General features: G+C 59.4%; 1 protein-coding gene across 1 annotated transcript in view; it reads left to right on the top strand.

Annotated features, from left to right (window-relative positions):
* The window catches only part of LOC139227050 (ras-like protein family member 10B), a 196,809-nt gene that overhangs the window by 21,864 nt on the left and 151,507 nt on the right, over positions 1-23,438 (top strand). The window lies entirely within an intron of this gene.

The raw sequence follows: 23,438 nt of genomic DNA, 5'->3' as shown, positions 1-23,438 counted from the left end.
GTATATCATGACGGTAAATTTTGTGACGTGTGCAGTCTTAACATCACTAAAAGCCTGTCATAAAATAAATCATTGTCAGCCGTGGCTCAGTGGGTAGCACTCTCTTCTCTGGGTCGGAAGCTTGTGGATTCAAGTCACTCTCCAGAGCCTCGAGCACAAAGTCCAGGTTTAGGCCGGTTAGTTTAACATCTATAGTGGGGAAAATGCTTGAAACTATCATTAAGGAAGAAATAGCGGGACATCTAGATAGGAATAGTGCAATCAAGCAGACGCAACATGGATTCATGAAGGGGAAATCATGTTGAACTAATTTACTGCAATTCTTTGAGGATATAACGAGCATGGTGGATAGAGGTGTACCGATGGATGTGGTGTATTTAGATTTCCAAAAGGCATTCGATAAGGTGCCACACAAAAGGTTACTGCAGAAGATAAAGGTACGCGGAGTCAGAGGAAATGTATTAGCATGGATAGAGAATTGGCTAGCTAACAGAAAGCAGAGAGTCGGGATAAATGGGTCCTTTTCGGGTTGGAAATCGGTGGTTAGTGGTGTGCCACAGGGATCGGTGCTGGGACCACAACTGTTACAATATACATAGATGATCTGGAAGAGGGGACAGCATGTAGTGCAACAAAATTTGCAGATGACACAAAGATTAGTGGGAAAGCGGGTTGTGTAGAGGACACAGAGAGACTGCAAAGAGATTTAGATAGGTTAAGCGAATGGGCTAAAGTTAGGCAGATGGAATACAATGTCGGAAAATGTGAGGTCATCCACCTTGGAAAAAAAAACAGTAAAAGGGAATATTATTTGAATGGGGAGAAATTACAACATGCTGCGGTGCAGAGGGACCTGGGGGTCTTTGTGCATGAAACTCTTTGAGTCTACCTACAAAACATAAGACATTAAACCGTGCCACCCGACTTGGGTGACACACCAGACATTTACAAGGCCCTTTTTTTCCTTTTTTTTTTGTGTTTTTCTTTTTTTTTGGGCACTAAAATCACAATTTTCCAGTGCCCCCTATAAAAGGGAAGGGGACACTAAAAGCACCGGCAATTAAAACAAATTAAACTTTAAAACGTGAAATCAAATTAAAATTTGGTTGCCGGGCGTGATGATGCACTCCAGTCCCTCCGGTGCCCACCTCTCGCGGAAGGCCGCGAGCGTACCGGTGGACACCGTGTGCTCCATCTCCAAGGACACCCTGGACCGGATGTAAGAGCGGAAGAGAGGCAGGCAGTCAGGTTGAACGACCCCCTCGACCGCCCGCTGCCTGGACCGGCTGATGGCACCCTTGGCCGTGCCCAGGAGCAGTCCTACGAGGAGGCCTTCGGACCTACCCGCTCCCCTCCGCACAGGGTGCCCAAAGATCAGGAGAGTGGGACTGAAGTGCAGCCAGAATTTCAGGAGCAGCCCCTTCAAATAATGGAACAGGGGCTGCAACCTTGTGCACTCAATAAAAACATGGAACACGGACTCCTCCAGACCGCAGAAAGAGATTTAGATAGGTTAAGCGAATGGGCTAAAGTTAGGCAGATGGAATACAATGTCGGAAAATGTGAGGTCATCCACCTTGGAAAAAAAAACAGTAAAAGGGAATATTATTTGAATGGGGAGAAATCTCAAGCGGGAGACTCATGGCAAAAGCATAGTGCAACCTCTACCTTAACCTATTGTGGGGGAGGGAACGGAGTCTTTTGTTGAACTCCGCTCCCTCCGCAGCCCAGCGAGGAGTCCCTCGAGCTCGCGCAGCTCAAGGTGTTGCGCCTTTGTCAAGGGCCCGCCCGCGGCCAAGGTTTTAGCGGCGGCGCGGACGGACCCCTTGATCAGCTCCGGCTCGGACCATTTTTCCAGGGCCAGTCGGGCTTGGTTGCAGCGACCCCGGCTCTGGGCCAAAAAGTCCCGGAGTTCCTTTGCAGGAATGAGGATGGTCTCGGCGGCGGCCGCGAGCAGATCCACCGCCTCGCTGGCGGCGGTCTCTAGATTTTCTCCCGCGTCCCCCACCGAGTCCCCGTCCTCCTCCGGGAGGTGGCCGCCAGCAGCCGGCCCATCGACCGCACAAGGTACGGCAAATGAACGGGCCGCTCCAACCGGCCCTGGCTCTGCCCCGATCCCACCCCCAGGATCGTCGGCAGAGGAGTCCCCACTGGGCTCTTTTAAAAATGGTGCTGGGTCGGGAAATGACAGCGGAAGGGGTTCCCCCTCCGCCCCAGGAACCGGGGAACAAGGAGAGACCCGGCCATAGGAAATCCCCAGGCTCCCCAAGTGCTCCAGCTCCAAAGTAAGGGGCGAGGGTGGGTGTTCCTCCCCCTCCCCGCTGCCACCCGCCGGCCCAGCATGTACAGTTTCATTAAAATCATTAATTTCGTTTTCTGCCGGGTCGAGTAAATCCCGGGGGAAGTTGGATAATAGCTGGGCGGGCTCAGGTTCGGCCTTTTCGGCCCCGCCCGCCTCAGTCCCCGGGACGCCCGGCCCGGCGGCAATGCATTCCTCCGCGATCCCCACGCCCCCCACGATAGGCAGATCCTCCACGCCATCCCCGGGAGGCAGAGGCTGGGCAGCCTCGACTGTCTCACCCTCCCCGGGGACAGACTCCTCCCGCCTACGGCGCAGCTTGGGGGCGCTGGTGGGGGACGCGGGTCACGCGGCGGGCACCGCCTCCTCCCCGGAGGGATGTTGTTCCCCCTCCGCCTCAACGGAGCGGCGCCTCCTTTTGTTGCTGGGGGTGCGCTGAGGCAGGGAGACCTCCATGTCTGCCGAGGCCTCCCGCTCCGCCCCCCCCTTTTCCTTTTCTTGCCCTCGCCCGAGCCCCTCTGCGGTATTGGTCAAGGGCTCGGGCACGGGCTCAGGGCACCCCGCGCTCGCCGGTGACTGGGTTGGGCTGAGCGCGGTGGTCAATCTTTCCGGCGCACTGAGGGGACCCGCCTCTAGATGTTTCACCTTGTTCCGCGCCTTCTTTCCGGTCGGACGCTCTCCCTCCCCCCCGCCGGAGGCCGTGAAAACAAAGGCCCCCGACGATGCCCGCGCACCTACGGCTCCCGGCACGCGGACGCAACTAGGGGGAGGGGTGGCGGCGGCGCCAGCCTTGGCCGCCCTCGGTGGTTTGGCGGCCTTGGAGGCGGGGCAGTTCTTACGAACATGCCCCACCTCCCTACAGGCATGGCACCGCACGCCGTCCGACGTCCAGAAGACGCGGTAGGCAGTCCCCTCGTGCACCACATTAAATGATCCCTCCGTCGTGTCCTCCCGCGCCAGCCGGACAAAGAGCTGGCGGCGGAAGGAGAACACGTGGCGCAGGCTGTTCTCCCTGAGGCCGAGCGGTATGGGGTTGATCCCCGACCTTACCTCCCCCAGTTGGTGTAGGTGAGGGAGGAGGAGCTCAGCGGGAACAAAGGGCGGGACGTTTGACACGATGACCCTCTGCGCGGTGGCCTCGAGAGGGTCCACCGGCAGGAACGTCCCGCCCACCGTGAGCCCCTTTTCGATGGCCAGGGACACCGCCCGCTCCGACCCCAGGAAGAACACGGCCTTCCCAGACATCTTGGAGGCTATGACAATGGCCGAGGGGCCGACTACCCCAGCCATCGCCCGCACGCACTCCTCGATGCTCATTGTGGGGTGAGTGTAGCTCTTGACCCCGTGTTTCTTTGTTATAAGTCTGAATGGTGGCAGGGCAGCGGGTGGCGCAGGAGGTGCCGTGGAAGCGGTTGCCACCTGCGCATATGTCTTCGCTGGCCCTGCCATCGGCGTGGATGGGGTCGCCATCACGGGGTCCCTTTAAGGGCTACACCCACCCCAAAGTCACAGGCCTTAATGGTCTTAATTAGGACTCGTTTGATTAGACTGAGCAGAGGAGCTCTTAACGAGGCACACCTCTCCCCTAGTTGGCAATTGGGGAGGGGCCTTGCTCCCTCTGCTCAGTTGTCTCAATTGTTTTATATTTTTTACAAATTAATTTGGGAGGAAGGGGTCTCAGAGAGAGAGGGGAGAAACAGAGTAACAGAGAAAGAGAGAGGGGGGTGGGAAGGGGGGGGAACTGCGAGGGCAGGTCTCCCCTCGCAGCTGTGGGTGGGTGCAATCCCCAGATGGTAAAACACAAAATAGTCTTTGGGATGGTCTTCGGGTGAGGGGAGAAGATGTCTTCACCTGGGGCAGCTAGAGCCACCAGGCACACACTACTAATGATGTTAAATAAGTGGTAAATAAAAATCTTCAGCCTGGTAGCTCCAGCTATCCCAGGCTAGGCAATTGGGGGCGGGTTCAATTGTGGGGGGGGCCTAGTTGTAAGCAAGGCCCCCACACACACTTCCACACACACACACCCCCCCGCGATGTTCCGGCCCTCAGTGGTCTTCTTTCCTCCCCCCACCGATATAACAAAGTCTTTTTGGGAAATGCACCCACACCCACCTGTAGAAGATGTAGAGTCACCCTCCTTCCACACTGGATGTTGTTTCGGTCTTTCCCCCTCTCTCCAACTCTTTGTAGAAATGGTAGAATTGTACAAAGTTTTCTGCTTTTTCCTCCTCTCCCTCTGGGTGAAAGTTGGTGGTGAAGCCCCTTCCTTCCTTCTCTTCCTGGGCTGTTCTCAGGGCTCTCCAGGCAGGAGCAAAAGTTGGTAGCTCCTCCTCTCTCAGCAGCTCAGCTCCAACTGTGCAGGACACGCCTCCACTGCTCCACAATTGGTCCTTGTGCATGAAACTCTTTTAGAGTCTACCTATAAAACATAAGACATTAAACCGTGCCACCCTACCTGGGTGACACACCAGACATTTACAAGGCCCTTTTTTTTCTCTCCTTTTTTTGTTTTTTTTTGTGTTTTTCATTTTGTTTTTTTTGGGCACTAAAATCACAATTTTCCCAGTGCCCCCTATAAAAGGGAATGGGGACACTAAAAGCACCGGCAATTAAAACAAATTAAACTTTAAAACGTAAAATCAAGTTAAAATTTGGTTGCCGGGCGTGATGATGTCGGGCGTGATGATGCACTCCAGTCCCTCCGGTGCCCACCTCTCGCGGAAGGAGCCTTCGGTGGTTTGGCGGCCTTGGAGGCGGGGCAGTTCTTACGAACATGCCCCACCTCCCTACAGGCATGGCACCGCACGCCGTCCGACGTCCAGAAGACGCGGTAGGAAGTCCGCTCGTGCACCACATTAAAACTACCCTCCGTCGTGTCCTCCCGCGCCAGCCGGACAAAGAGCTGGCGGCGGAAGGAGAACACGTGGCGCAGGCTGTTCTCCCTGAGGCCGAGCGGTATGGGGTTGATCCCTGACCTTACCTCCCCCAGTTGTTGTAGGTGAGGGAGGAGGAGCTCAGCGGGAACAAAGGGCGGGACGTTCGACACGATGACCCTCTGCGCGGTGGCCTCGAGAGGATCCACCGGCAGGAACGTCCCGCCCACCGTGAGCCCCTTTTCGAGGGCCAGGGACACCGCTCGCTCCGACCCCAGGAAGAACACAGCCTTCCCAGACATCTTGGAGGCTGCGACAATGGCCGAGGGGCCGACTACCCCAGCCATCGCCCGCACGCACTCCTCAATGCTCATTGTGGGGTGAGTGTAGCTCTTGACCCCGTGTTTCCTGGTTATAAGTCTGAATGGTGGCAGGGCAGCGGGTGGCGCAGGAGGTGCCGTGGAAGCAGTTGCCACCTGCGCATATTTCCTTGCTGGCCCTGCCACCGGCGTGGATGGGGTCGCCATCACGGGGTCCCTTTAAGGGCTACACCCACCCCAAAGTCACAGGCCTTAATGGTCTTTATTGGCCTCGTATATTGACTGAGCAAAGGAGCTCTTAACGAGGCACACCTCTCCCCTAGTTGGCAATTGGGGAGGGGCCTTGCTCCCTCTGCTCAGTTGTCTCAATTGTTCTGTTTTTTTTTAAATTAGGAGGAAGGGGTCTCAGAGAGAGAGGGGAGAGACAGAGAGAGAGAGATAGAGATGAGGGTGGGAAGGGGGGGTAACTGCGAGGGGGGGGGAACTGCGAGGGCAGGTCTCCCCTCGCAGCTGTGGGTGGGTGCAATCCCCAGATGGCAAAACACAAATAGTCTTTGGGGTGGTCTTCGGGTGAGGGGAGAAGATGTCTTCACCTGGGGCAGCTAGAGCCACCAGGCACACACTCCTTACGATGTTAAATAGGTGGTGAATAAAAAACTTCAGCCTGGTAGCTCCAGCTATCCCAGGCTAGGCAATTGGCGGGGGGGGGGGGGGGGTTCAATTGTGTGTGGGGCCTAGTTGTAAGCAAGGCCCCCACACACACTTCCACACACACACACCCCCCGCGATGTTCCGGCCCTCAGTGGTCTTCTTTCCTCCCCCCACCGATATAACAAAGTCTTTTTGGGAAATGCACCCACACCCACCTGCAGAAGATGTAGAGTCTCCCTCCTTCCACACTGGATGTTGTTTTGGTCTTTCCCCCTCTCTCCAACTCTTTGCAGAAATGATAAAAGTTGTTGAAAGTTTTCTGCTTTTTCCTCCTCTCCCTCTGGGTGAAAGTTGGTGGTGAAGCCCCTTCCTTCCTTCTCTTCCTGAGCTGTTGTCAGGGCTTTCCAGGCAGGAGCAAAAGTTGATAGCTCCTCTCCTCTCTGCAGCTCAGCTCCAACTGTGCAGGACACGCCTCCACTGCTCCACAATTGGTCCTTGTGCATGAAACTCTTTTAGAGTCTACCTATAAAACATAAGACATTAAACCGTGCCACCCGACCTGGGTGACACACCAGACATTTACAAGGCCCTTTTTTTCCTTTTTTTTGTTGTTTTTTTTTGTGTTTTTTTTTTGGGCACTAAAATCACAATTTTTCCCCAGTGCCCCCTATAAAAGGGAAGGGGGACACTAAAAGCACCGGCAATTAAAACAAATTAAACTTTAAAACGTAAAATCAAATTAAAATTTGGTTGCCGGGCGTGATGATGCACTCCAGTCCCTCCGGTGCCCACCTCTCGCGGAAGGCCGCGAACGTACCGGTGGACACCGCGTGCTCCATCTCCAAGGACACCCTGGACCGGATGTAAGAGCGGAAGAGAGGCAGGCAGTCAGGTTGAACGACCCCCTCGACCGCCCGCTGCCTGGACCGGCTGATGGCACCCTTGGCCGTGCCCAGGAGCAGTCCTACGAGGAGGCCTTCGGACCTACCCGCTCCCCTCCGCACAGGGTGCCCAAAGATCAGGAGAGTGGGACTGAAGTGCAGCCAGAATTTCAGGAGCAGCCCCTTCAAATAATAAAACAGGGGCTGCAACCTTGTGCATTCCATAAAAACATGGAACACGGACTCTTCCAGACCGCAGAAATTGCAGGCGGCCTGGGAGTCCGTGAACCGGCTTAAAAATTTGTTGCACGGCACTGCTCCGTGCACCACCCTCCAGGCCAAGTCCCCGATGAATAGTGGGAGGACCCCTGCGTAGAGTGCCCTCCATCGGGGACCCCCACCTCCTCCGGACGGCAAGATGGTACGCCATGGCGTGTCCGGACGGCCGGCGAGGATGGCAAAGTTGAGAGTGTGCAGGAGCAGCCCGTACAGGAAACCCCTCCGCGCGGAACTGAAAGGCACGGAGGGGATTTCCCCGATGCGGCTCAAGTTGTGAGGCGCCGGCCCCCGAGGGAGGTTCCGGGTTTTGGCGCCGATGAGGAATTCCGTCCGGACGGGGGTCAGTTCGGACGGGATCTCCCCACGTGCTTGAGCCTCCTCGATGCACCTAACGGAGTCAGGGCCCAGAGCTGTTTTTAGCGACTCGATGGCATCGGCCGCGTGGCGGACGTTGGCAGAATTTAGGCGCCGCGCCAGCGTGTCTGGCGCCATCCAGCCCGCTCCTCCGCCATCGAGCAGGTCCCTGACCCTGGTCACCTCACCAGCCACAGCCCTCTCTTCCGACCGCCACATAAAACCTCGGCCGTGGAGGTACGGATTCCCGAGCAGCGGTTCCTGCAGGACGGCCGCTACTCCAGCCGGCGGAGAGCTGCGCTTGGTGGAGACTTTGTTCCAGACCCTGATGAGTTCCCTGTAAAAGACAGGCAGCTCCCGGAGGGCGGTCCTGGCACCCCCCAAGTTCACAAACAGGAGCTGCGTGTCATAATTGAGGTCGCGCTGCTGGCGGAAGAAATACCTCGCCAGAGCGCACCACCTAGGAGGGGGCTCGACGTAAAAGTATCTCTGCAGGGTCTGAAGACGGAAAGTCGCGAGCTGGGCGCTGACGCACACCAACGACTGACCGCCCTCCTCAAGCGGGAGACTCAAGACCGTAGCAGAGACCTAGTGCTTCCTGTTGTTCCAGAAGAAGTCCACCAGCTTCTTCTGTATCTTGGCGACAAACGCAGGGGGAGGGGTCAAAGTGACCAGCCGGTACCACAGCATTGCGGCCACCAGCTGGTTTATGACTAGCGCTCGACCCCTGTAGGACAGCACTCGGAGCAGTCCTGTCCAGCGCCCTAGGCGAGCGGCGACCTTGGCCTCCAGCTCCTGCCAGTTCGCCGGCCAGGCTCCCTCGTCGGGGCTAAGGTAGACTCCCAGATAGAGGAGATGGGTCGTGCTCCAGGCAAAAGGCCTGAGCTCCTCCGGCAGGGAGTCCACCCGCCACTGACCCACCAGGAGTCCGGAACATTTCTCCCAGTTGATCCTGGCGGAGGACGCGGCCGAGTAAATCTCCTGGCACTCACGCATCCTCCGCAGGTCAGCGGGATCCTCTACCGCGAGGAGCACGTCATCGGCGTAAGCCGAAAGGACGACCTCCACGCCCGGCCCTTGCAGAGCCAGTCCCGTCAACCTCGTCCGCAAGAGGCGCAGGAAAGACTCCACGCAAACGGCGTATAACTGGCCGGACATGGGGCATCCCTGGCGCACCCCTCTCCTAAAGCGAAGGGGCGCCATCAAGGACCCGTTAACCTTAATCAGACACTCCGCGGCGGCGTACAAAAGTCGGATCCGGGCGACGAAATGCGTCCCGAACCCGAAAGCGCGCAGAGTTCCGAGCAGATAGTCGTGATCCACCCTGTCGAACGCCTTCTCTTGGTCGAGGGATAGGAAGGCGACCGACAGACCAGCCTCCTGGGAACAATGGATGAGGTCCCGGACCAGATGGATGTTATCGTGGATTGTCCGGCCCGGGACCGTGTAGGACTGGTCGGGGTGGATCATGTGGTCCAGCACGGCACCAAGGTGAGCAGACATCGCCCTGGCGAAGACTTTGTAGTCCGTGCTGAGGAGGGAGACCGGGCGCCAGTTCTTAAGGAGGCGGAGATCGCCCTTCTTAGGCAGCAGGACGATGACTGCCCTGCGCCAAGAGAGGGGCATCTCCCCGGTCGCCAGACTTTCCCCCAGGACCCGCGCGTAGTCGCCCCCCAGGACGTCTCCAGAACGCCCTATGGAACTCCACGGTCAGCCCGTCCAGCCCCGGGGATTTTCCCCTCGAGAGCCGGTCGAGGGCACCGGTCAGCTCCGCCAGGCTTAGCGGAGCTTCCAGATTTTCGGCGCCCTCCGGGCTGACCTTCGTCAGGGCCTCCCACAAAACTCTACGCGCTTCCTCGCTGGACGGATCCGGAGAGAACAGAGCCCCGTAATATTCACGGGCCCCGTTGTTGACGCCCTCCGGATCCGAGACGAGAGAGCCGTCGTCGGCCAGCAGCGTCAAGAGCTGCTTACGGACACTCTGCCTTTTTTCCAGCGAGTAGAAGAAGGGGGAGCCGCGGTCCAGATCCCGCAGGAACCGGATCCGCGACCTCACGAACGCGCCTCGGGACCCGACGAGCTGCAGGTTCTTCAGCGCGGCCTTCTTCGCTTCGTACACCGTCCGCAGGGCCGGGTCCTGGACGACTTGACCGAGACGGGATTCCAGGTCGAGCACCTCTTTTTCTAGGCGCCCGACCCTGGCCGCCCGCCTCTTGTTCGACCCCCTCGCGTACTCTTGACAGAAGACGCGGACGTGAGCCTTGCCCACGTCCCACCATAGCCTCAAGGAGGGGAAGCCCCCCTGCTTCCTTCTCCAGTCGGACCAGAATCGACGGAACGAGTCCTGGAACCGCACGTCCTCCAGCAGCCGGTTGTTAAAGTGCCAGTACGCGGACCCCGTCCCCGCGCGGAGCGAAGCGAGCTCCGCCCACACCAGGTGGTGGTCCGAACACGGCACCGGCCGCATGGAGGCCGCCGGGACGCAGGAAACGTACGCCCGAGACACGTAAAGGCGGTCGACTCTAGACCATCCTACTCCAGGCCTCACCCAAGTAAAGGCGCTGGAGTCGGGGTGGAGATTTCGCCAGACGTCCACCAAGTCGAAGGACCCGACCAGGTCCCTCAACTTCTCCATCGCCGTCATGCACTGCGGGGCACCGGAGCGGTCCCTCGCCTCGAGGGTGCAGTTAAAATCCCCCCCGAGGACAAAGCAGTCGCCGACGTCGACGGAGCCAAGAAGAGCGGACACCTCTTCAAAGAAGCGCGTCTGCTGCGGGCCGGGCTGAGGGGCGTACACGTTCACGAGATGGAGCGGCACGTCCCCCAGGCGAACCGTTACGTGCAGCAAGCGGCCTGGCACGGGCTCCTCGACCCCCAAGATCTCCGGCTGAAAATGCGGGCCCAGCAAGATGGCCACCCCACTAGAAGTGGCGGTGAGGTGGCTCATGCGGACCTCTCCTTGCCATTCCAGGAGCCACGTGGCTTCGTCTCCCGGAACGGTGTGGGTTTCTTGCAGGAAGCACACCGCATATTTCCCCTCCCGCAGGAGCGAAAAATTGTTAAATCTACGGCGTGCCTCTCTGCTGCCGTTGATGTTGAGGCTGGCTATGGTTATCTTCATGACTAGAGCATAGTGCAACCTCTACCTAACTTATTGTGGGGGAGGAGTGGAGTCGTTTGTTGACCTCCACTCCTTCAGCAGCCCAGCGAGGAACTTTTTGAGCCGGCGCAGCTCAAGGCCCTGAGCCTTTGATAAGGGCCCGCCCGCGGCCATGGTTTTAGCGGCGGGCGCGGACGGACGCGACGAGCAGCCCCTGCTCGGACCATCTTTCCAGGGCCAGACGGGCTTGGTCGCGGCGACCCCGGCACTGGACCAAAAAGTCCCGGAGTTCCTCTACGGGAATGAGGAGGGTCTCAGTGGCGGCCGCGAGCAGATCCACCGCCTCACTGGCGATGGACTCGAGATCTTCACCCGCGTCCTCCACCGAGTCCCCGTCCCCCTCCGTGAGGTCGCCGCTAGCAGCCGACCCGTCGACCGCACGAGGTACGGCAAACGGCCCGGCCGCTCCATCCGGCCCTGGCTCTGCCCCGATCCCACCCCCAGGATCGTCGGCAGAGGAGTCCCCACTGGGCTCTTTTAAAATTGGTGCTGGGTCGGGAAGCGACAGCGGAAGGGGTTCCCCCTCTGCCCCAGGAACCGGGGAACAGGGAGAGACCTGGTCAAAGTAATGTTCCAGGTCCTCCAATTCCCCCAGCTCCACAGTAGGGGGCGAGGGTTGTTGTTCTTCTCCCTCCCTGCCGCCACCCCCCAGCCCAGCGTGTATGGATTCATTAAAATTATTCATATTTTCAGTTTCTGCCGAGTCGAGCAAATCCCGGGGGAAGTTGGGTATTGGCTGGGCGGGCTCAGGTTCGGCCTTTTCGGCCCCGCCCGCCTCAGTCCCCGGGACGCTCGACCCGGCGGCTACGCATTCTTCCGCTGGCCCCACGCCCCCCACGACAGGCAGATCTTCCATGCCATCCCCAGGAGGCAGCGGCTGGGCAGCCTCGACTGCCTCACCCTCCCCGGGGACAGACTCCTCGCGCCTGCAGCGCAATTTGGGGGCGCTGGTTGGGGACCGCGGGACACGCGGCGAGCACCGCCTCCTCCGCGGTGGGATGTTGTTCCCCCTCCGCCTCATTGGGGTGGTGCCTCTTTTTGTTCCTGGGGGTGCGCGAAGGCAGGGAGACCTCCATGTCTGCAGAGGCCTCCCGCTCCGCCCCCCCCTTTTCCTTTTCTTGCCCGCGCCCGGGCCCCTCTGCGGTGTTGTTCAAGGGCTCGGACATGGGCTCAGGGCACCCCGCGCTCGCCGGTGGCTGGGTTGGGCCGAGCGCGGTGGTCAATCTTTCTGGCGCACTGAGGGGACCCGCCTCTAGATGTTTCTCCTTGTTCCGCGCCTTCTTTCCGGTCGGACGCTCTCCCTCCCCCCCGCCGGAAGCCCTGAAAACAAAGGCCTCCGACGATGCCCGCGCACCTACGGCTCCTGGCACGCGGACGCAACTGGGGGAGGGGTGGCGGCGGCGCCAGCCTTGGCCGCCTTCGGTGGTTTGGCGGCCTTGGAGGCGGGGCAGTTCTTACGAACATGCCCCACCTCCCTACAGGCATGGCACCGCACGCTGTCCGACGTCCAGAAGACGCGGTAGGCAGTCCCCTCGTGCACCACATTAAAACTACTCTCCGTCGTGTCCTCCCGCGCCAGCCGGACAAAGAGCTGGCGGCGGAAGGAGAACACGTGGCGCAGGCTGTTCTCCCTGAGGCCGAGCGGTATGGGGTTGATCCCTGACCTTACCTCCCCCAGTTGTTGTAGGTGAGGGAGGAGGAGCTCAGCGGGAACAAAGGGCGGGACGTTCGACACGATGACCCTCTGCGCGGTGGCCTCGAGAGGATCCACCGGCAGGAACGTCCCGCCCACCGTGAGCCCCTTTTCGAGGGCCAGGGACACCGCTCGCTCCGACCCCAGGAAGAACACAGCCTTCCCAGACATCTTGGAGGCTGCGACAATGGCCGAGGGGCCGACTACCCCAGCCATCGCCCGCACGCACTCCTCGATGCTCATTGTGGGGTGAGTGTAGCTCTTGACCCCGTGTTTCCTGGTTATAAGTCTGAATGGTGGCAGGGCAGCGGGTGGCGCAGGAGGTGCCGTGGAAGCGGTTGCCACCTGCGCATATTTCCTTGCTGGCCCTGCCACCGGCGTGGATGGGGTCGCCATCACGGGGTCCCTTTAAGGGCTACACCCACCCCAAAGTCACAGGCCTTAATGGTCTTTATTGGCCTCGTATATTGACTGAGCAGAGGAGCTCTTAACGAGGCACACCTCTCCCCTAGTTGGCAATTGGGGAGGGGCCTTGCTCCCTCTGCTCAGTTGTCTCAATTGTTCTGTTTTTTTTTAAATTAGGAGGAAGGGGTCTCAGAGAGAGAGGGGAGAGACAGAGAGAGAGAGATAGAGATGGGGGTGGGAAGGGGGGGTAACTGCGAGGGGGGGGGAACTGCGAGGGCAGGTCTCCCCTCGCAGCTGTGGGTGGGTGCAATCCCCAGATGGCAGAACACAAATAGTCTTTGGGGTGGTCTTCGGGTGAGGGGAGAAGATGTCTTCACCTGGGGCAGCTAGAGCCACCAGGCACACACTCCTTACGATATTAAATAGATGGTGAATAAAAAACTTCAGCCTGGTAGCTCCAGCTATCCCAGGCTAGGCAATTGGCGGGGGGCTTCAATTGTGTGTGGGGCCTAGTTGTAAGCAAGGCCCCCACACACACCTCCACACACACACACCCCCCGCGATGTTCCGGCCCTCAGTGGTCTTCTTTCCTCCCCCCACCGATATAACAAAGTCTTTTTGGGAAATGCACCCACACCCACCTGTAGAACGGTAGAGTCTCCCTCCTTCCACACTGGATGTTGTTTTGGTCTTTCCCCCTCTCTCCAACTCTTTGTAGAAATGGTAAAGTGAGTAAAAGTTTTCTGCTTTTTCCTCCTCTCCCTCTGGGTGAAAGTTGGTGGTGAAGCCCCTTCCTTCCTTCTCTTCCTGGGCTGTTCTCAGGGCTCTCCAGGCAGGAGCAAAAGTTGATAGCTCCTCTCCTCTCTGCAGCTCAGCTCCTACTGTGCAGGACACGCCTCCACTGCTCCACAATTGGTCCTTGTGCATGAAACTCTTTTAGAGTCTACCTATAAAACATAAGACATTAAACCGTGCCACCTGACCTGGGTGACACACCAGACATTTACAAGGCCCTTTTTTTCCTTTTTTTTTTGTGTTTTTCTTTTTTTTTGTTTTTTTTTTTGGGCACTAAAATCACAATTTTTCCCCAGTGCCCCCTATAAAAGGGAAGGGGGACACTAAAAGCACCGGCAATTAAAACAAATTAAACTTTAAAACGTAAAATCAAATTAAAATTTGGTTGCCGGGCGTGATGATGCACTCCAGTCCCTCCGGTGCCCACCTCTCGCGGAAGGCCGCGAGCGTACCGGTGGACACCGCGTGCTCCATCTCCAGGAACACCCTGGACCGGATGTAAGAGCGGAAGAGAGGCAGGCAGTCAGGTTGAACGACCCCCTCGACCGCCCGCTGCCTGGACCGGCTGATGGCACCCTTGGCCGTGCCCAGGAGCAGTCCTACGAGGAGGCCTTCGGACCTACCCGCTCCCCTCCGCACAGGGTGCCCAAAGATCAGGAGAGTGGGACTGAAGTGCAGCCAGAATTTCAGGAGCAGCCCCTTCAAATAATAAAACAGGGGCTGCAACCTTGTGCATTCCATAAAAACATGGAACACGGACTCTTCCAGACCGCAGAAATTGCAGGCGGCCTGGGAGTCCGTGAACCGGCTTAAAAATTTGTTGCACGGCACTGCTCCGTGCACCACCCTCCAGGCCAAGTCCCCGATGAATAGTGGGAGGACCCCTGCGTAGAGTGCCCTCCATCGGGGACCCCCGCCTCCTCCGGACGGCAAGATGGTACGCCATGGCGTGTCCGGACGGCCGGCGAGGATGGCAAAGTTGAGAGTGTGCAGGAGCAGCCCGTACAGGAAACCCCTCCGCGCGGAACTGAAAGGCACAGAGGGGATTTCCCCGAGGCGGCTCAAGTTGTGAGGCGCCGGCCCCCGAGGGAGGTTCCGGGGTTTGGCGCCGATGAGGAATTCCGTCCGGATGGGGGTCAGTTCGGACGGGATCTCCCCACATGCTTGAGCCTCCTCGATGCACCTAACGGAGTCAGGGCCCAGAGGTGTTTTTAGCGACTCGATGGCATCGGCCATGTGGCGGACGTTGGCAGAATTTAGGCGCCGCGCCAGCGTGTCTGGCGCCATCCAGCCCGCTCCTCCGCCATCGAGCAGGTCCCTGACCCTGGTCACCTCACCAGCCACAGCCCTCTCTTCCGACCGCCACAGAAGAATGAGAGGGGACCTCATAGAAACGTTTAAAATTCTGACGGGGTTAGACAGGTTAGATGCAGGAAGAATGTTCCCAATGTTGGGGAAGTCCAGAACCAGGGGACACAGTCTAAGGATAAGGGGGAAGCCATTTAGGACTGAGATGAGGAGGAATTTCTTCACCCAGAGAGTGGTGAACCTGTGGAATTCTCTACCACAGAAAGTTGTTGAGGCCAATTCACTAAATATATTCAAAAAGGAGTTAGATGAAGTCCTTACTACTAGGGGATTAAGGGGTATGGTGAGAAAGCAGGAATGGGGTACTGAAGTTGCATGTTCAGCCATGAACTCATTGAATGACGGTGCAGGCTAGAAGGGCCGAATGGCCTACTCCTGCACCTATTTTCTATGTTTCTATGTTTCTATAAAACCTCGGTCGTGGAGGTACGGATTCCCGAGCAGCGGCTCCTGCAGGACGGCCGCCACTCCAGCCGGCGGAGAGCTGCGCTTGGTGGAGACTTTGTTCCAGACCCTGATGAGTTCCTTGTAAAAGACAGGCAGCTCCCGGAGGGCGGTCCTGACACCCCCCAAGTTCACAAACAGGAGCTGCGTGTCATAATTGAGGTCGCGCTGCTGGCGGAAGAAGTACGTCGCCAGAGCACACCACCTAGGAGGGGACTCAACGTAAAGGTATCTCTGCAGGGTCTGAAGACGGAAAGTCGCGAGCTGGGCGCTGACGCACACCAACGACTGACCGCCCTCCTCAAGCGGGAGACTCAAGACCGCAGCAGAGACCCAGTGCTTCCTGTTGTTCCAGAAGAAGTCCACCAGCTTCTTCTGTATCTTGGCGACAAACGCAGGGGGAGGGGTCAAAGTGACCAGCCGGTACCACAACATTGCGGCCACTAGCTGGTTTATGACTAGCGCTCGACCCCTGTAGGACAGCACTCGGAGCAGTCCTGTCCAGCGCCCTAGGCGAGCGGCGACCTTGGCCTCCAGCTCCTGCCAGTTCGCCGGCCAGGCTCCCTCGTCGGGGCTAAGGTAGACTCCCAGATAGAGGAGATGGGTCGTGCTCCAGGCAAAAGGCCTGAGCTCCTCCGGCAGGGAGTCCACCCGCCACTGACCCACCAGGAGTCCGGAACATTTCTCCCAGTTGATCCTGGCGGAGGACGCGGCCGAGTAAATCTCCTGGCACTCACGCATCCTCCGCAGGTCAGCGGGATCCTCTACCGCGAGGAGCACGTCATCGGCGTAAGCCGAGAGGACGACCTCCACGCCCGGCCCTTGCAGAGCCAGTCCCGTCAACCTCGTCCGCAAGAGGCGCAGGAAAGGCTCCACGCAAACGGCGTATAACTGGCCGGACATGGGGCATCCCTGGCGCACCCCTCTCCTAAAGCGAAGGGGCGCCGTCAAGGACCCGTTAACCTTAATCAGACACTCCGCGGCGGCGTACAAAAGTCGGATCCGGGCGACGAAATGCGTCCCGAACCCGAAAGCGCGCAGAGTTCCGAGCAGATAGTCGTGATCCACCCTGTCGAACGCCTTCTCTTGGTCGAGGGATAGGAAGGCGACTGACAGACCAGCCTCCTGGGAACAATGGATGAGGTCCCGGACCAGATGGATGTTATCGTGGATTGTCCGGCCCGGGACCGTGTAGGACTGGTCGGGGTGGATCATGTGGTCCAGCACGGCACCAAGGCGAGCAGACATCGCCCTGGCGAAGATTTTGTAGTCCGTGCTGAGGAGGGAGACCGGGCGCCAGTTCTTAAGGAGGCGGAGATCGCCCTTCTTAGGCAGCAGGACGATGACTGCCCTGCGCCAAGAGAGGGGCATCTCCCCGGTCGCCAGACTTTCCCCCAGGACCCGCGCGTAGTCGCCCCCCAGGACGTCCCAGAATGCCCTGTGGAACTCCACGGTCAGCCCGTCCAGCCCCGGGGATTTTCCCCTCGAGAGCTGGTCGAGCGCACTGGTCAGCTCCGCCAGATTTTCGGCGCCCTCCGGGCTGACCTTCGGCAGTTCCTCCCACAAAACTCTACGCGCTTCCTCGCTGGACGGATCCGGAGAGAACAGAGCCCCGTAATATTCACGGGCCCTGTTGTTGACGCCCTCCGGATCCGAGACGAGAGAGCCGTCGTCGGCCAGCAGCGTCAAGAGCTGCTTACGGACACTCTGCCTTTTTTCCAGCGAGTAGAAGAAGGGGGAGCCGCGGTCCAGATCCCGCAGGAACCGGATCCGCGACCTCACGAACGCGCCTCGGGACCCGACGAGCTGCAGGTCCTTCAGCGCGGCTTTCTTCGCTTCGTACACCGTCCGCAGGGCCGGGTCCTGGACGACTTGACCGAGACGGGATTCCAGGTCGAGCACCTCTTTTTCTAGGCGCCCGACTCTGGACGCCCGCCTCTTGGTCGACCCCCTCGCGTACTCTTGACAGAAGACGCGGACGTGAGCCTTGCCCACGTCCCACCATAGCCTCAAGGAGGGGAAGCCCCCCTGCTTCCTTCTCCAGTCGGACCAGAATCGACAGAACGAATCCTGGAACCGCACGTCCTCCAGCAGCCGGTTGTTAAAGTGCCAGTACGCGGACCCCGTCCTCGCGCGGAGCGAAGCGAGCTCCGCCCACACCAGGTGGTGGTCCGAACACGGCACCGGCCGCATGGAGGCCGCCGGGACACAGGAAACGTACGCCCGAGACACGTAAAGGCGGTCGACTCTAGACCATCCTACTCCAGGCCTCACCCAAGTAAAGGCGCTGGAGTCGGGGTGGAGATTTCGCCAGACGTCCACCAAGTCGAAGGACCCGACCAGGTCCCTCAACTTCTCCATCGCCGTCATGCACTGCGGGGCACCGGAGCGGTCCCTCGCCTCGAGGGTGCAGTTAAAATCCCCCCCGAGGACAATGCAATCGCCGACGTCGACGGAGCCAAGCAGAGCGGACACCTCTTCAAAGAAGCGCGTTTGCTGCAGGCCGGGCTGAGGGGCGTACACGTTCACGAGATGGAGCGGCACGTCCCCCAGGCGAACCGTTACGTGCAGCAAGCGGCCTGGCATGGGCTCCTCGACCCCAAAGATCTCCGGCTGAAAATGTGGGCCCAGCAAGATGGCCACCCCACTAGAAATGGCGGTGAGGTGGCTCATGCGGACCTCTCCTTGCCATTCCAGGAGCCACGTGGCTTCGTCTCCCGGAACGGTGTGGGTTTCTTGCAGGAAGCACACCGCATATATCCCCTCCCGCAGGAGCGAAAAATTGTCAAATCTACGGCGTGCCCCTCTGCCGCCGTTGATGTTGAGGCTGGCTATGGTTATCTTCATGGCAAAAGCATAGTACAACCTCTACCTTAACCTATTGTGAGGGAGGGAGCGGAGTCTTTTGTTGAACTCCACTCCCTCCGCAGCCCAGCGAGGAGTCCCTCGAGCTCGCGCAGCTCAAGGTGTTGCGCCTTTGTCAAGGGCCCGCCCGCGGCCAAGGTTTTAGCGGCGGCGCGGACGGACCCCTTGATCAGCTCTGGCTCGGACCATTTTTCCAGGGCCAGTCGGGCTTGGTTGTAGCGACCCCGGCTCTGGGCCAAAAAGTCCCGGAGTTCCTTTGCAGGAATGAGGATGGTATCGGCGGCGGCCGCGAGCAGATCCACCGCCTCGCTGGCGGTGGTCTCTAGATTTTCTCCCGCGTCCCCCACCGAGTCCCCGTCCTCCTCCGGGAGGTGGCCGCCAGCAGCCGGCCCATCGACCGCACAAGGTACGGCAAATGAACCGGCCGCTCCAACCGGCCCTGGCACTGCCCCGATCCCACCCCCAGGATCGTCGGCAGAGGAGTCCCCACTGGGCTCTTTTAAAAATGGTGCTGTGTCGGGAAATGACAGCGGAAGGGGTTCCCCCTCCGCCCCAGGAACCGGAGAACAAGGAGAGACCCGGCCATAGGAAATCCCCAGGCTCCCCAAGTGCTCCAGCTCCAAAGTAAGGGGCGAGGGTGGGTGTTCCTCCCCCTCCCCGCTGCCACCCGCTGGCCCAGCATGTACAGTTTCATTAAATTTGTTCATTTGTGTTTCTGCCGGGTCGAGCAAACCCCGGGGGAAGTTGGATATTGGCTGGGCGGGCTCAGGTTCGGCCTTTTCGGCCCCGCCCGCCTCAGTCCCCGGGACGCCCGGCCCGGCGGCAATGCTTTCCTCCGCGATCCCCACGCCCCCCACGACAGGCAGATCCTCCACGCCCTCCCTGGGAGGCAGAGGCTGGGCAGCCTCGACTGTCTCACCCTCCCCGGGGACAGACTCCTCCCGCCTACGGCGCTGCTTGGGGGCGCTGGTGGGGGACGCGGGACACGCGGCGGGCACCGCCTCCTCCGCGGAGGGATGTTGTTCCCCCTCCGCCTCAACGGAGCGGCGCCTCCTTTTGTTGCTGGAGGTGCGCTGAGGCAGGGAGACCTCCATGTCTGCCGAGGCCTCCCGCTCCGCCCCCCGCTTTTCCTTATCTTGCCCTCGCCCGAGCCCCTCTGGGTTGGGCTGAGCGCGGTGGTCAAACTTTCCGGCGCACTGAGGGGACCCGCCTCTAGATGTCTCGTCTTCTTCCGCGCCTTCTTTACGATCGGACGCTCTCCCTCCCCCCCGCCGGAGGCCGCGAAAACAAAGGCCCCCGACGATGCCCGCGCACCTACGGCTCCCGGCACGCGGACGCAACTAGGGGGAGGGGTGGCGGCGGCGCCAGCCTTGGCCGCCTTCGGTGGTTTGGCGGCCTTGGAGGCGGGGCAGTTCTTACGAACATGCCCCACCTCCCTACAGGCATGGCACCGCACGCCGTCCGACGTCCAGAAGACGCGGTAGGCAGTTCCTCGTGCACCACATTAAAAGATCCCTCCGTCGTGTCCTCCCGCGCCAGCCGGACAAAGAGCTGGCGGCGGAAGGAGAACACGTGGCGCAGGCTGTTCTCCCTGAGGCCGAGCGGTATGGGGTTGATCCCCGACCTTACCTCCCCCAGTTGGTGTAGGTGAGGGAGGAGGAGCTCAGCGGGAACAAAGGGCGGGACGTTTGACACGATGACCCTCTGCGCGGTGGCCTCGAGAGGGTCCACCGGCAGGAACGTCCCGCCCACCGTGAGCCCCTTTTCAAGGGCCAGGGACACCGCCCGCTCCGACCCCAGGAAGAACACGGCCTTCCCAGACATCTTGGAGGCTGCGACAATGGCCGAGGGGCCGACTACCCCAGCCATTGCCCGCACGCACTCCTCGATGCTCATTGTGGGGTGAGTGTAGCTCTTGACCCCGTGTTTCTTTGTAATAAGTCTGAATGGTGGCAGGGCAGCGGGTGGCGCAGGAGGTGCCGTGGAAGCGGTTGCCACCTGCGCATATGTCTTCGCTGGCCCTGCCACCAGCGTGGATGGGGTCGCCATCACGGGGTCCCTTTAAGGGCTACACCCACCCCAAAGTCACAGGGCTTAATGGTCTTAATTAGGCCTCTTATCTAAAAGACTGAGCAGAGGAGCTCTTAACGAGGCACACCTCTCCCCTAGTTGGCAATTGGGGAGGGGCCTTGCTCCCTCTGCTCAGTTGTCTTAATTGTTTTATCTTTTTTTTTTCTAAATTAGGAGGAAGGGGTCTCAGTGAGAGAGGGGAGAAACAGAGAAAGAGAGAGGGGGGTGGGAATGGCGGGGGGGAACTGCGAGGGCAGGTCTCCCCTCGCAGCTGTGGGTGGGTGCAATCCCCAGATGGTAAAACACAAAATAGTCTTTGGGATGGTCTTCGGGTGAGGGGAGAAGATGTCTTCACCTGGGGCAGCTAGAGCCACCAGGCACACACTCCTAATGATGTTGAATAAGTAGTAAATAAGATCTTCAGCCTGGTAGCTCCAGCTATCCCAGGCTAGGCAATTGGCGGGGGGGGGTTCAATTGTGTGTGGGGCCTAGTTGTAAGCAAGGCCCCCACACACACTTCCACACACACACACCCCCCGAGATGTTCCGGCCCTCAGTGGTCTTCTTTCCTCCCCCCACCGATATAACAAAGTCTTTTTGGGAAATGCACCCACACCCACCTGCAGAAGATGTAGAGTCTCCCTCCTTCCACACTGGATGTTGTTTTGGTCTTTCCCCCTCTCTCCAACTCTTTGTAAGAGCGGAAGAGAGGCAGGCAGTCAGGTTGAACGACCCCCTCGACCGCCCGCTGCCTGGACCGGCTGATGGCACCCTTGGCCGTGCCCAGGAGCAGTCCTACGAGGAGGCCTTCGGACCTACCCGCTCCCCTCCGCACAGGGTGCCCAAAGATCAGGAGAGTGGGACTGAAGTGCAGCCAGAATTTCAGGAGCAGCCCCTTCAAATAATAAAACAGGGTCTGCAACCTTGTGCATTCCATAAAAACATGGAACACGGACTCTTCCAGACCGCAGAAATTGCAGGCGGCCTGGGAGTCCGTGAACCGGCTTAAAAATTTGTTGCACGGCACTGCTCCGTGCACCACCCTCCAGGCCAAGTCCCCGATGAATAGTGGGAGGACCCCTGCGTAGAGTGCCCTCCATCGGGGACCCCCGCCTCCTCCGGACGGCAAGATGGTACGCCATGGCGTGTCCGGACGGCCGGCGAGGATGGCAAAGTTGAGAGTGTGCAGGAGCAGCCCGTACAGGAAACCCCTCCGCGCGGAACTGAAAGGCACGGAGGGGATTTCCCCGAGGCGGCTCAAGTTGTGAGGCGCCGGCTCCTTGTGCATGAAACTCTTTTGAGTTTACCTGCGAAAACATAAAACATTAGAGAGTGCCACCCGACCTGGGTGACACTCCAGACATTTACAAGGCCCTTTTTTTCCCCCCTTTTTTTTTTTTTTTGTGTTTTTCTTTTTTTGGTTTTTTTTTTGGGCACTAAAATCACAATTTTTCCCCAGTGCCCCCTATAAAAGGGAAGGGGACACTAAAAGCACCGGCAATTAAAACAAATTAACTTTAAAACGTAAAATCAAATTAAAATTTGGTTGCCGGGCGTGATGATGCACTCCAGTCCCTCCGGTGCCCACCTCTCGCGGAAGGCCGCGAGCGTACCGGTGGACACCGCGTGCTCCATCTCCAAGGACACCCTGGACCGGATGTAAGAGCGGAAGAGAGGCAGGCAGTCAGGTTGAACGACCCCCTCGACCGCCCGCTGCCTGGACCGGCTGATGGCACCCTTGGCCGTGCCCAGGAGCAGTCCTACGAGGAGGCCTTCGGACCTACCCGCTCCCCTCCGCACAGGGTGCCCAAAGATCAGGAGAGTGGGACTGAAGTGCAGCCAGAATTTCAGGAGCAGCCCCTTCAAATAGTGGAACAGGGGCTGCAACCTCGTGCATTCAATAAAAACATGGAACACGGACTCCTCCAGACCGCAGAAGTTGCAGGCGGCCTGGGAGTCCGTGAACCGGCTTAAAAATTTGTTGCACGGCACTGCTCCGTGCACCACCCTCCAGGCCAAGTCCCCGATGAATAGTGGGAGGACCCCTGCGTAGAGTGCCCTCCATCGGGGACCCCCGCCTCCTCCGGACGGCAAGATGGTACGCCATGGCGTGTCCGGACGGCCGGCGAGGATGGCAAAGTTGAGGGTGTGCAGGAGCAGCCCGTACAGGAAACCCCTCCGCGCGGAACTGAAAGGCACGGAGGGGATTTCCCCGATGCGGCTCAAGTTGTGAGGCGCCGGCCCCCGAGGGAGGTTCCGGGGTTTGGCGCCGATGAGGAATTCCGTCCGGACGGGGGTCAGTTCGGACGGGATCTCCCCACGTGCTTGAGCCTCCTCGATGCACCTAACGGAGTCAGGGCCCAGAGCTGTTTTTAGCGACTCGATGGCATCGGCCGCGTGGCGGACGTTGGCAGAATTTAGGCGCCGCGCCAGCGTGTCTGGCGCCATCCAGCCCGCTCCTCCGCCATCGAGCAGGTCCCTGACCCTGGTCACCTCACCAGCCACAGCCCTCTCTTCCGACCGCCACATAAAGCCTCGGCCGTGGAGGTACGGATTCCCGAGCAGCGGTTCCTGCAGGACGGCCGCCACTCCAGCCGGCGGAGAGCTGCGCTTGGTGGAGACTTTGTTCCAGACCCTGATGAGTTCCCTGTAAAAGACAGGCAGCTCCCGGAGGGCGGTCCTGGCACCCCCCAAGTTCACAAACAGGAGCTGCGTGTCATAATTGAGGTCGAGCTGCTGGCGGAAGAAATACCTCGCCAGAGCGCACCACCTAGGAGGGGGCTCGACGTAAAGGTATCTCTGCAGGGTCTGAAGACGGAAAGTCGCGAGCTGGGCGCTGACGCACACCAACGACTGACCGCCCTCCTCAAGCGGGAGACTCAAGACCGCGGCAGAGTCCCAGTGCTTCCTGTTGTTCCAGAAGAAGTCCACCAGCTTCTTCTGTATCTTGGCGACAAACGCAGGGGGAGGGGTCAAAG

This window comes from Pristiophorus japonicus, chromosome 16 (assembly GCF_044704955.1).
Source record: "Pristiophorus japonicus isolate sPriJap1 chromosome 16, sPriJap1.hap1, whole genome shotgun sequence".
NCBI lineage: Eukaryota > Metazoa > Chordata > Chondrichthyes > Pristiophoridae > Pristiophorus > Pristiophorus japonicus.
Note: the sequence above shows the minus strand (reverse complement) of the source record. Positions and strands in the feature narration are given on the sequence as shown.